This window comes from Penaeus monodon, chromosome 39, assembly GCF_015228065.2.
Source record: "Penaeus monodon isolate SGIC_2016 chromosome 39, NSTDA_Pmon_1, whole genome shotgun sequence".
Classification (NCBI taxonomy): domain Eukaryota; kingdom Metazoa; phylum Arthropoda; class Malacostraca; order Decapoda; family Penaeidae; genus Penaeus; species Penaeus monodon.
The window spans coordinates 8,697,387-8,709,997 of record NC_051424.1 but is presented as its reverse complement, the minus strand read 5'-3'; positions in this window follow the sequence as shown (position 1 = coordinate 8,709,997).

Sequence of the window (12,611 nt, the reverse complement as noted above, 5' to 3'; positions counted from 1 at the left end):
GTCCTGGTCTCTGGTACCCGGATTGCCCAACCGGATTTTTCTCTGCTCTCCAATCTCTCGCCAGTTGGGTAGGCATTGTCGAACTTTCAGGTTTAAGGGAACCTTAACTGTGGGAAAGCCTACAGGTCCAGACTTTCCTCGGAGTCTGTCCCCGGGCCTACGTCGTTTCGGCGTTGATTCTGAGCCCTGGGTCTTGGAGCCTTGTGGTTTTGCTGTCCAGCTTGTGCTCTATCTCGTTAAGCCACGCCTGGAGGAAATCAGGACAGACATGTTTTGATGATGGTTTTTCCCTGTCTTGTCAATTTTAGCAGCATCGTGCTTTTATTTTTTTTTTGCCACTAAGATGCATTGTCTTCCAGTGCCATTGGCTTCAGCCCACAAGGGAAGCTGTATGTTAAAGCTTATGTCTAACAGCTACAGGGATATTGAGAGGGTATACGCAGCCAACGGCCATTGCAACCGGCATTCACGAGACCTATGCAAGTGACAACGGCGCTATGACTGCTTGACCCTAGTCTTCCGAAGGAGACCAGCCGATTGACCTGACCGGGTCAGGCCACCCGTCTTGCTGGAATAAAGGACCAAAGGGGCGTGTTGCTAGCCGCATACACGGCATAGCTCAACCTCCAGGACTCTCGTCTCCACAGTGCACAAGGGTGCCACGCAAACGGCAAACACGTGGGTAGGTGAGAACCCCTGGGAGAGACCAGATGGGATGCAATTCCACCTACAAGATAGGCATCAGTATTTGGAACTATTTGGTCATCCCTCCCCAGTGAGCCAGTCACCCAAAGGTTGGTTGACTTCAGAGAGGACGATTTCGTAATCGTATCCGTGACACCGACGTGAAGGCGGGAACGTGAAGGCTCAGCCACTACGCGAAGTTGCGTATAATTCACTCGTTTCAGTCACCTTCGTTTTGTTTCAAAGTTTACCATCCGTTACCGTTAACTAAAATAATGCAAAGGCTTCTATTATTACTTTATATTGGAATATATATTTACATAATCTATGGATCTCTCTATCTATCTCTTCTTATTTTTCATCATTATCATCATTATTAATATTAATATTATCATTACTATCATAACTATTATTACTTTCATTACTGTTATTATTATTATTATTATTATTATTATTATTATTATTATTATTGTTATTATTATTAGTAGTAGTAGTAGTAGTAGTAGTAGTAGTTGTAGTATTACTATTACTATTACTATTATTATTTTATTAATACTATTATTATTATTATTATTATTATTACCATTATTATTATTATTATAAAATTATTATTATTTTTAAATTATTATTATTATTATTATTATTATTATTATTATTATTATTATTATCATTATTATCATGATTATTATTATTATTATCATGATCATTATTATTATTATTATTATTATTATTATTATTATTATCATCATCATTATCATTATCATTATTATTATTATTATTATAATTATAATTATAATTATAATTATAATTATCATTATCATTATCATTATAATAATAATAATTATTATTATTATTATTATTATTATTATTATTATTATTAATATTATTATTATTATTGTAGTTGTTGTTGTTGTGTGTGTGTGTGTGTGTGTGTGTGTGTGTGTGTGTGTGTGTGAGTGTGTGTGGTATAACCGCTGATGGTGACACAGGTCGATAGGGATTCCTTCTTGGACTTCGGCAGTCCTGCTACATCAACACATACAAACAAATCAGGTGATGTATGTATTTCTGACGAAGACGCAATCGAAACCGGTCAAATACATCTCTTGTATTGTGAAGATACTCATTCTCATTCATACCTTTTCTACATTTGTCAATATGAATACGGTTCATCCTACTCACGGCATGAATGGCGAATGGGTTGCCCCTCCCCGTGATTTTTTCACAAGACGCAAGATCCAGAGTGTCAAGAATCGGCGTTGGTTCCTGATGGATTGCTTGGCTGAGCAAGTATTGCCACCTCCCGTTCCCAGATAGTGCTCGGGCCTTCCTTGTGGAGGCCATTAGGACCCTGCAACATCGACTCGACGAAATCCGGGATGAACTCGAGGGAAACACCTTCCCCATGAGCTGGTCCTCCAATTACAGCAGGAGGACCAAGCTCAACGAGTCAAACATAAAGAGAAATTACATCGTATATGCAGAAAGAGCACTTGGACAAAAGCTGGACGAAGTGATCTCCTCAGAAACATGTCCTCCAAACACCTGACTCCCTTGGAAAAAGAAGCCCTCTCTCAAAGGCCCTCAAATTCAGCACCGGGCAAGAAAAGAAGGACCTAATGGACTACGTCATCTCGAACCACCGCTGGACCGATAGTGACGTCGACAAAGGGTTCGTCCAAGGGATCACTGCTTGCTGCATGGCTGATGCATCATCGCGTCCCCCGGCGATCCCACGCAGATATATCTCCTTGTTGAAGGACCTCCGCGACGACGAGACCATCGTCATCACCCAGGCTGATAAAGGTGGTGGCATTGTTGTTATGGATAAAAGTGACTGTATACTCAAAATGAACAATTTATTTTCCGATGCTTCTGTTTACAGGAAAGTAACGAAAGGTGAAGGGAAGATGGAAGCTGCCAGGCGAGGGACTTACTCCTGCGTTCAGCCGAAGGTAAACGCCTACTTCAACAGCTGGAAGAGGCCCCCCGCAACCCGTCCATGAGAGGTCTCCCGAAGGTACACAAGCCAGGCGTGCCGATGAGACCGATCATCTCTGGCATTGGCAGCGCTCCCCATCGTTTGGCCAAGTATTTGGCAAAACCCCTCTCTGGCGTTATGGGGGTCATCAGTGATTCCCACCTGAAGAACTAGGGGGAAACCTCATCAGCCCGTCTCAGAATTCGGGTGTAGAAATAAAAAGCTTGCCATTTTTTGATGTAAAATCCCTCTTCACCAATATACCCACAGACGGAGCAGTCCGGGCAGTCGAGAGGGTCACCAGCTCCATGACAGACGCAGAACTCCCGCTGCCGAAACACCACTTCGTTCTCCTAGTGAAGTTATGCGTGGACTTCAGCTACCTCGAATTTGCTGGGGAAGAATACCAGCAGATTAGTGGTCTCGCCATGGGCTCCCCCTTGAGTGCCGTCATGGCTTGCCTGTTCGTGGAGACGCTGGAGAGGGATAACTACAGGGATATAATCGGCAGACATTCAACTTGGATTCGCTACGTAGATGACGTCCTCGTCATTGTCCCCAGGAGGTCGTGCTTGCAACATACGCTAACGCGGCTCAACTCCGTTCACGAGAAAATCCAGTTCACCGTGGAGGAGGAGGAGAATCAGAAACTACCTTTCTTGGACACTCTGATCCATCAGGGTGACGACGGCCTACGTTTCTCTGTATACAGAAAGCCTACAATAAAGATGGTTATATCCATTACTACTCCGCCCACAGCAAAAAAACAAAATCTGGTGTTGTGATTGGCTTCTTCCTCAGAGCACTGAGGATCTGCAGCCCTGAGTTTCTCGAGGATGAGGTTGCATATATGATTAATTCTATCACGAAACACAAGTATCCCAGAGGCTTCCTGCTAAACCTCAGAAAGAAGGCGGAGAGCATACTTGTAAGAGCAGACCCCGCACCCTCTTCTAGTAATGTTCTCATATTACCGTCATGCAACATTTTCCCAGGAGATCAGCAGATACTTCGGCAAGACAGTGGAATCGCAGCACATCCGGGAAAGATACATGACTTAATACGTGACAGAAAGTAGCCCGAAAACAACCCTTGTAATGTTGTATATCGCAATACCCTGCCCGCGGTTGCGATACAGCATACTTTGGGGAACAGGCCGTGGTTTCAGCACCAGGATCAGCGAAATCGAGTTGACATCCGCCACCCCAGGACTTCCCAAAGCCATGGTGGTACATGTAGATGAAGCTGGACATCTACCGAACTGGAGGGAAGCAGAAATAGTCCATGGGGACGAACAAACTAAAAAGAAAAATATGGAAGCAGCATACATCGCGACGGAGGGTAATGTCAAAACGCATTGGGCAGGTTCAAATTATCCAAAGGGCGCGGCAACAATTCTGCGGCAACGATAGGAGGTCACAGTCAGGTATTTTGTCAGCTCACGTCTGATATTTATTTTCTATGTACATCTCTTGTATTGTGAAGAATGGTTAAAGCGTCGGACTCAAGACTCTCACGACGGCAATCTGAGTTTGAGGGTTCGAGTCACCGGCCGGCGCGTTGTTTCCCTTGGGCAAGGAACTTCACCTCGATTGCCTCCCTAGCCACTGGGTGGCCAAGCCACCCCAAATCAGTTGCCGGTAAATAGAGATGGTGACTCGATAAAAACACCGGGCGGAAGGCAATGGCAAACCACCGCTCTAAATTGCTAAGAAAAAATCATGGAAGCCCATGATCGTCAAGGCCGCGGTGGCCGAATGGTTAGAGTGTCGGACTCAAGACTGTCACGACGGCAATCTGAATTCGAGGGTTCGAGTCACCGACCGCCGCGTTTTTTCCTTGGGCAAGGAATTTTCACCTTGATTTCCCACCTAGCCACTGGGTGGCCAAGCCAGCCCAAGTCAAGTGCTGGTCCCAAGCCCGGGTAAATAGAGAGAATGATTACCTAAAAGGTAACCACCGGCACTCTCCGTGGAAAGGAACTGGGGACCCTACCATGTATTCACTCCAAGAGCATCACAACATGAAAAACTATAATTAAGTATCATGCTGTGACCACGGCGGCTCAGACATGAACCTACCGTTAAAAGATATTGTGCATATACATATACATATACACACACACACACACACACACACACACACACACGAAGAGAAGAGATTGTGAAGATATTCATTCTCATTCATACCTTTTCTACATATATGTATATACACCTTTATGTTCAACAACAATTTTCCACTGCAAGACATAGGCCTCTCTCACTTCACTGAGAGATCATTTGGCATTCTCACCCTCGCCTGATTGGATGCCCTTCCTAATCAACCGAGGTTCGGCGCGCTAACATTTGTGCCACGGCGGCAACTTCCCTTATGACAACTTCTCAAGGCGATATGTCGTTTTCTCGACGTTATATATATATATATATATATATATATATATATATATATATATATATATATATATATATACATATGTATATATATGTACATATGTATATTTATATATTTATGTATATACATACATACGTACATGTATACATATATTTATATTTGTATACATATTGATATATGTATGTACGCATGTATATGTATGTACGTATTATTTATATATTATATATATATTTTATATATATATATATATATTATGTATATAAAATGTATTATATGTATATATATATGTATATATATGTGTATATATAATTATTAATAATATATTATATAATATATATATATATATAATATATATTTTATATTTTATGTTTTATATATATAAATATAAAATATATACTATGTATGTATGTGTATATATATATATATTATATATATATATATATATATATATATATTTTATATATATATATATATATAATATGTGTGTGTGTGGTGTGTGTGTGTGTGTGTGGTGTGTGGTGTGTGTGTGTGTGTGTGTGTGTGTATGTGTGTGTGTAATATGTATGTATATGATATTTTATGTGGATATAAATGTATTATGTATGTATTTTGGTATGTTTTATACATATTAATATATATATAATATATATATATTTTATATATATATATATATATAATATATATATATATATATATATATGCATATATATGTAATTGTGTATATATGTATGTATGAATGGGTTTTTCTAAACCCCTATATCAAAACGGAAGAGTGTTTTTTAAAATTCATCATGGACCAAGAATCTTTTTGTTTTCCCGTTTGTCTCCTTCCCTGACATGATTTTCCCGCTGTTCGTGCTTACGAGAACTGTTTATCGCCTCGGCCCGATGGAAGAACCAACTTCGTTTCCTCCGTGACTGCCTCCAGGAGCAGGTGCTTCCTTCCTCGATCTCTAATATACTGAACATTCAGAGGAAGGATCTCCCTTTCCTGACTATGCACGTTTCTCTCTACCAGGAAAAGTATCCGCGCTGGTAAGAGGGATGTCGAGCATGCCTTTTCTTTTTCACGAGTACGTTCGGACTTCCTCAAGGAGCGGCTCCTTAACATATCTACCAGCTCATAGCCGACGTTGCTCATGATTCTTCCCGGTCCCTTTTTCCCCCAACCATGGCCCCTCTCTCTCTCGGAAACTCTCCAGCCTCAGTGCCCGCAACCTTGGACCCCTTTTCTCCTTCACCAAAGCTGTCACCAACATATCTTCCCTGTCCCTGACCCCTCACCACAACAACTGATCCGGAGGCGAATCCTACCAAGGTTCAAGTTCCATCAACCCTCGACTCCCTCATTTCTATGGGCTTTCCTAAACCCTAAGCCGGCCGTGCCTCTGCGCCCCCATCATCTCCTCCCAGGGATCTGTGACGCACCCTCTTGCGGCTTGGTTGGCGAATTCTCTCATTCCCCTTCTTGGCACTTTCTCTTATGCTCACCTCCGCCACTCTCAGGACTTCAACTCCCGTGTCCGTGGTGTCTCGCCGGCGATCACGATGAGCTTGGATGTCGACTCTATGTTCACCAAGGTCTCACTTGATGACGTCCTCGCTTTCCTTCAGAGGAGGCTCTCCGCAGAGGATCCTCGCCTCCCTCTGCCCACCGACTTCTTCCTCCAGCTGATTCGTCTGTGTGTGGAGTCTAATTCCTTTTCCTTTGAAGGTCGCTTCTACTCTCAGACATTCGGTGTTGCCATGGGCTCTCCCCTTTCTCCAGTCTTGACAAACCTGTTCATGGAATTCTTCGAGTCTTCCGTCTCCCTTCGTCCGTCGGTTTGGCTGAGGTATGTCGACGGCGTCTTTGCTGTCTGGCCTCATGACCCTGCCCAGTTCTTGGATTTTCCCGACGCAGCTGAACTCTCTCTCTCCTTTCCCTCCATTTCAAGGTGGAATGGAAACTGGAAGCTCCCTTCTTGGAACACCCTAGTTCATCGCTCTGTTGACCACTTCTCCTTCTCCATATACAGGAAGCCTATGCATGGTGGTATGTACATACCTTTTTCTCACTAAGCGTCTGTCTCAACATAATAGCTGTATCTAGGGGACACAACAACAACGGCCCCCTTCTGCCATCCAGTGGTACACATGCCATCAGATGGATTGGTCGCCGTGCGCATCGTCTTCCCTTCCGCTGATGCCTATGCCCGCAGACTGGTGGATCATCCTTAATTAAGCTGTAGTCTACTTTCAACTATTTCGACGAGGTCGTGGAGTCGCATGACAAAGGGCCTAATGCCTCGATGGCTCGGGTCTCGAGCCACCTTAGTGGCATAGATCATGCAAATTGGCTGCGCTGATCGGAGGGGTCTCAGACGCTCCATCTAAGTACACTTCAAGGGTCCAAGCATTCTGCAAACAAGCAACATCCAAAAACCTTTCAAAATTGAGTTCGATGGCCAGCCATACACGATTAACCTATAATCTTACTTTAGACCTAATAAGGACTTTATAAATCATTAGCAAGACTTTCTATCAGCTCCCCATTTATTAACAGAAAATCACTTTAATAAATTTAGTGTTCTCTGACACATTTTCTTTAAATGACCAATGTGTTTTTTCCAATTGAGTCTATGACCAAAGAGTAGACCAAGAAATCTTGCAGACTTTTAAATAGGTATTGGGTGACTGTCTAGAGTTAGCCTAATGTTCGGCTGCCTCCTATGTGAAAAATGTTACCCCAATACTCTTTCTTACGGAAAACATAAAACCTCACTGGAGGCCCCAGTTATGAATTATATCCAGTGCCAATTGGGTGCGATTTGCTGAGAATCCTGCATTACTGCTGGAATGTCATAATGCACAGTCATCGGCGTACAGTGAGTATTTAGATTCCAAGGGGGAGCTGGTAAAATGTCATTTATCATGCATAGAAATAATGTTGGTGACAAGACACTTCCTTGTGGGACCCCATTTGCCTGGACAAAATTGTCCAAAAAGGTGACCTTGTCAGAAAACAGTTTCACAGAGAAAGTTCTGTCTAAAATCATATAATCCAAAATCATATTGCCATCTCATGTCATAGGCACTTCTATATCTAAGAATACTGAAATCAAAAAATGTTTTTTTGCAATTGCCTCTTGAATATGACTGTCCAGTTTTACTGTTGATCAATTCGTTCCATGATCTTGCTTAAGCAACTTGTGAACACTATTCGGTGGTAGATGGCAAATCTGGGATTTCTGATCCTTTCAGTATGGGAATGATGTGGGTGAAGTGCCATGAGTTTGGAGAAGTCTGGCTTTTCCAAATTTCATTGTACACTTAATCAACTTTATCATCTCATATGGAATCTCAGGGCTTGGGGATGTTCCTCTACAGGGTTCTAGGGCTCGGACAAGCTCATCCATTGTTAGGTCTTGGTTGTAATCAAAGTCATCTCCTGTGGCAAAGTGAATACGTTGCAGCTCAGCCGCTTCCTTGGTGGTCAGGAATGAGGGGTGATAATTATCTCAACTGCTTGTATATTATAATTTTGAAAGATGTCTTCATCTTATTTATTTCATTAACAGTGGACCAAACCTATGAATTCTGGTGGTATCTTTTTACTAGTCTAATAGTTCTATGAGCCCTAGGTCTTGCTACTTTGCAATTGCAAAAGTTTTCGTTCTTGATGTTATTTTTGAAAAGCCTGTAGGCTCTATTGCATTCAAACAGAGCCCTGTGGCAATCTGGTGTCACAATATGGAACTCTATGCTTAACACTATGTCGAAGTCTTAGGAATGGAAAACATCTAGTTAGTATACAATTTTGAACACTGCTTACTTCTTCATCAGTGGTTTCTCCAACAAGTTTGAACTTGATGCTCCTTGTGAAGGCGATCCAGTCTGCTCTGTTTATGTTAAATTTAAGCGCTGAAGGCGTTCTTGTTGTGTCACATGAATATTTAATACAAATAAGAAGGTGCTCGCTTCCTAACGAGTCGTCATTGGTGTGCCACAGACACTTGGCTGTTATTGTTGAAGGACCAGGATATGTCAATAAAGCTCAAGTACCGTTTTTATCATCCACCCGCGTCAGACTGTCATCATTCAGAAGGGCCAGATCAGATTCATTAATCAACCTAACTACTTGCTCACCTCTACCATCCATCCACAGGGAACCCCATAACGTATGATGAGCATGAAAATCACCTAAAATTTATTTATTTTGTGGCAGATTATCCTGAGGAGCAAAAAGTTCATCACAAATTACAAAACTAAGCATGTAGTCAAATACATGTTTTTGATTGTTACTTTGCATGCGACAAGCTCCAAAGTAGAATCAATTCAGTAAAAGGGGGCTTTAGTGAATGTACATAGCAACTCCACTCCACCCCCACCCTTTCGATCCTTCCGAAACCTCATCTGACACGAGGTTGGTCAAACGCGTTTCTTAGAAAATTATAATATCTGAAGCTAATAATCTACGGTAATTATTTTAGTTCTAAGACTTCGACAGTGCCAAGAGAATTATAATATCGGAAGCTAATAATCTACGGTAATTTACTTTAGTTCTAAGATCTAAGGTTAATGCGAAGATTACGTTTTAGGGAGTTTGGAAGTGCCTTGTCCGCCAATTTTTTTTCTTTTTTTCTGGGAGGGAGCCTCGTCTTCCTCTCCCTCGCTACCCAGGGGCCTCCCATGGTTATTTTTGGAGATAGTAGTCTCCATTTCCTACATCTCGTTGCCAGAGAGATTCCCAGTAGAAGATAAACTATTCCGAGAAACAGACCAAAAACTAGATGAAGTCCTAGCAGGAGCCGCCTGGAAGAGGTGTGATCCAGATTGTGATTTTTGGGACATCCTCCTGATGATGATATGCTTTTGCTGGGTTGATTTAGCTATTTGAATCGTATTATTTAATTTTTTAATTTTATCTATTAATTTGTTAACCGTTTTTCTTCAAATCAGCAGTTTCTTTGTCCCTAACTGCTAGCTCTTGACTAATACTTTTAGCACTGGGAGTGTTATTAGTTGCTGCTGAAGCAATCGTTCCACTTCACGATATCTAACATCATGTCTTCTCATGTAGGTTTTTGAATACAGGGTCGCGATTGGACACGCTCATATCCAACTGTGACATACTCAGATCTTTACGTGAAGAAAAAGTAAAAAAGCACAATCTAGTTTTATTCACACATTCCCGTCTTTTTTGGTCATGTACTTCGAATACACTACACTTTGGTCCTTCATATTTTCAAGAATTATATGTTAAAGATTACCAAGTCCAAGTCCGAACCCTGGGCCCGTGCCCGTTGTGCCAGATAATCCTTAACTATTGTTAATGAGCCTAACAGCAATAGGTTGCGTTCTTCAGTACCAAAGGGGAATCGAGTTATGTGGAGGACACTTCCTTACCACTGAACCTGCCTAGGCGGAGGATGCCCACCCCGTAAGCGAATACGGTAGGTTCAGGAAAGTCACATGAAGAAAGGAAAAGAAATCAGTACAAATGAAAAAGTGCGCCCAAGGGACGCCTCAGACTACTGGGCCTCCCTACCTAGGGGTCAAAGCCTGTAAGGGTTACCCTGGTGCAGAAGAGTGTTGCGGGTCTAAGGTGGGATGCTGATAACGCCTACTGTGGGCAAAGCACAAAGTGCTGTAAATTCTGAAAAATCAGATGTTTATTCTTTATAATCTACGTTGTAAAACTCAGAAGTAATAACGCCGAGCGTGACGACAGGCCCTGGACATCAGGGTAACTCCCGTAGCACTAGACTTTTTAAACTGTTGCTACTGTGTCTGATAGGGAAAGGGGCCTGGTCATAACATAGCATACACGAGTGCGATGTTGAAATACAAATTGTATCTAAAATTAATGTGACATTACTGATGGCCTAACATGCATTTTGTTATAAAAAGAGATCCAGATACTTAGACTATTATATTTAATGTTATAACAACAGAAGAACAAATAGATTCTTATTGAAATATGAATTATGAGAACTGCAAAAGTCCACTGATAACGGAAATGCCTAACAGCATGCTAATAATAACCATGAATCTTTTGATAGATTATGATCATATACTAACTTTATTATATATGGAAATTGAAGACAATGCAATGCACAGTGTGAGCACCAGTGTCTCAGGTTTTCATATAAGTGATGAGGATTCTGAAAATGTTATCTGTTCACGGCCTGAATATTCGGTAATGAAAGTCGAATACCTTTAAATAAGCATTATCATTTAGGTCGTTATTAATGGCCTCCCGTCTTTTTTAATTATTTAAAATTGTTGCATTTATTTTTAACCTTCCCTGTGTCATTTTGTGTATAAATTACATCAAATCTTTTCTATTAGTACGTTCCCTTTGTCATTATGTCTATTGGGAAATCCGCTGCTGACACCAAAAAACGGGAAATATTTGCAAATCCGTTTTTTTATATCCTCAACTCAGTTCAAAATATACATGAATTAACCCATCCCGTCACATAAATCAGAGACAGACAGAGAGAGAGAGTGAGTGTGTATGTGTGTGTGTCTGTCTCTCTGGACAATTCATGAACGTTTATTTGTGCTATTATGTTTTTGATACTTGAGTGTACTGTGTGAAATAATGTGTTCACTTCGTTCATTTTATAATTTTTTTCTTAAATTTCATAATATTTGTTATTATCAAGGGCATATTACATGTATAAATTTTGTGGTGTACTTCTCTGATCTCTGGATAATAATGGTCTAGAAATATATTCAATGCATATCCGTCGTAAAATAAAAGCACGGCCAGGTTTTTTCTGGTGAAAAAAAAAAAAAAAAAAAAAAAAAAAAAAAAAAAAAAAAAAAAATATATATATATATATATATATATATATATATATATATATATATATATATATATATATATTGTTACGCCGACCGCCTCGTCTCTCTGCCACCAACACAAGGCAGGCTAGGCAGACCGTGCTATTCACAGGGTCGTGAACACTGAACAGCTCCAAGAGGCACCGAGCACCACAGCTCCCCAGAACACCAGGAGAGGAAACGCCACCTGGAGAGGCAGGGCACGAAATAAACACAAAATGACAGTCTTTCCTTTATCTATACAAGTTATTTACCCGTACACTTTTCTATAGGCACAATACAGGGGGAATCCAGCATGTCACACAAAGTTTATCAGGTCACAAGGGCACACACAAGGTCTTCACAGGAGCAGCACCCAAGTCCATCTCTCTTGGCTTGTTCCTCCGCTCCTCCGCTCACAGCCAGTTGCGTCATGTTTGCCCAGGATCCTTTTCATGTTAACACATGCCCAGGTCATCCTTTTCATGATAACACATGTTTCACACAGAGACAAAGACCCACTGGCGTAGCACTATCCCCCCCTATCAAGCAGACGACCCATCTGCTCTGACATACCTAAACATGAAACAAAATACAGAAAATTTACATAAAATTAGTCCTCAGGAACAAACAAAATTCTTTCAAACAAAAGTAACCGTAATTGTAAATCAGTTCTCAGAAACACAAAATCTTTCATCCGCGCGGCTTTCTTCGCTTCGCTGGGTCGCTCTAAGGGGGTGTG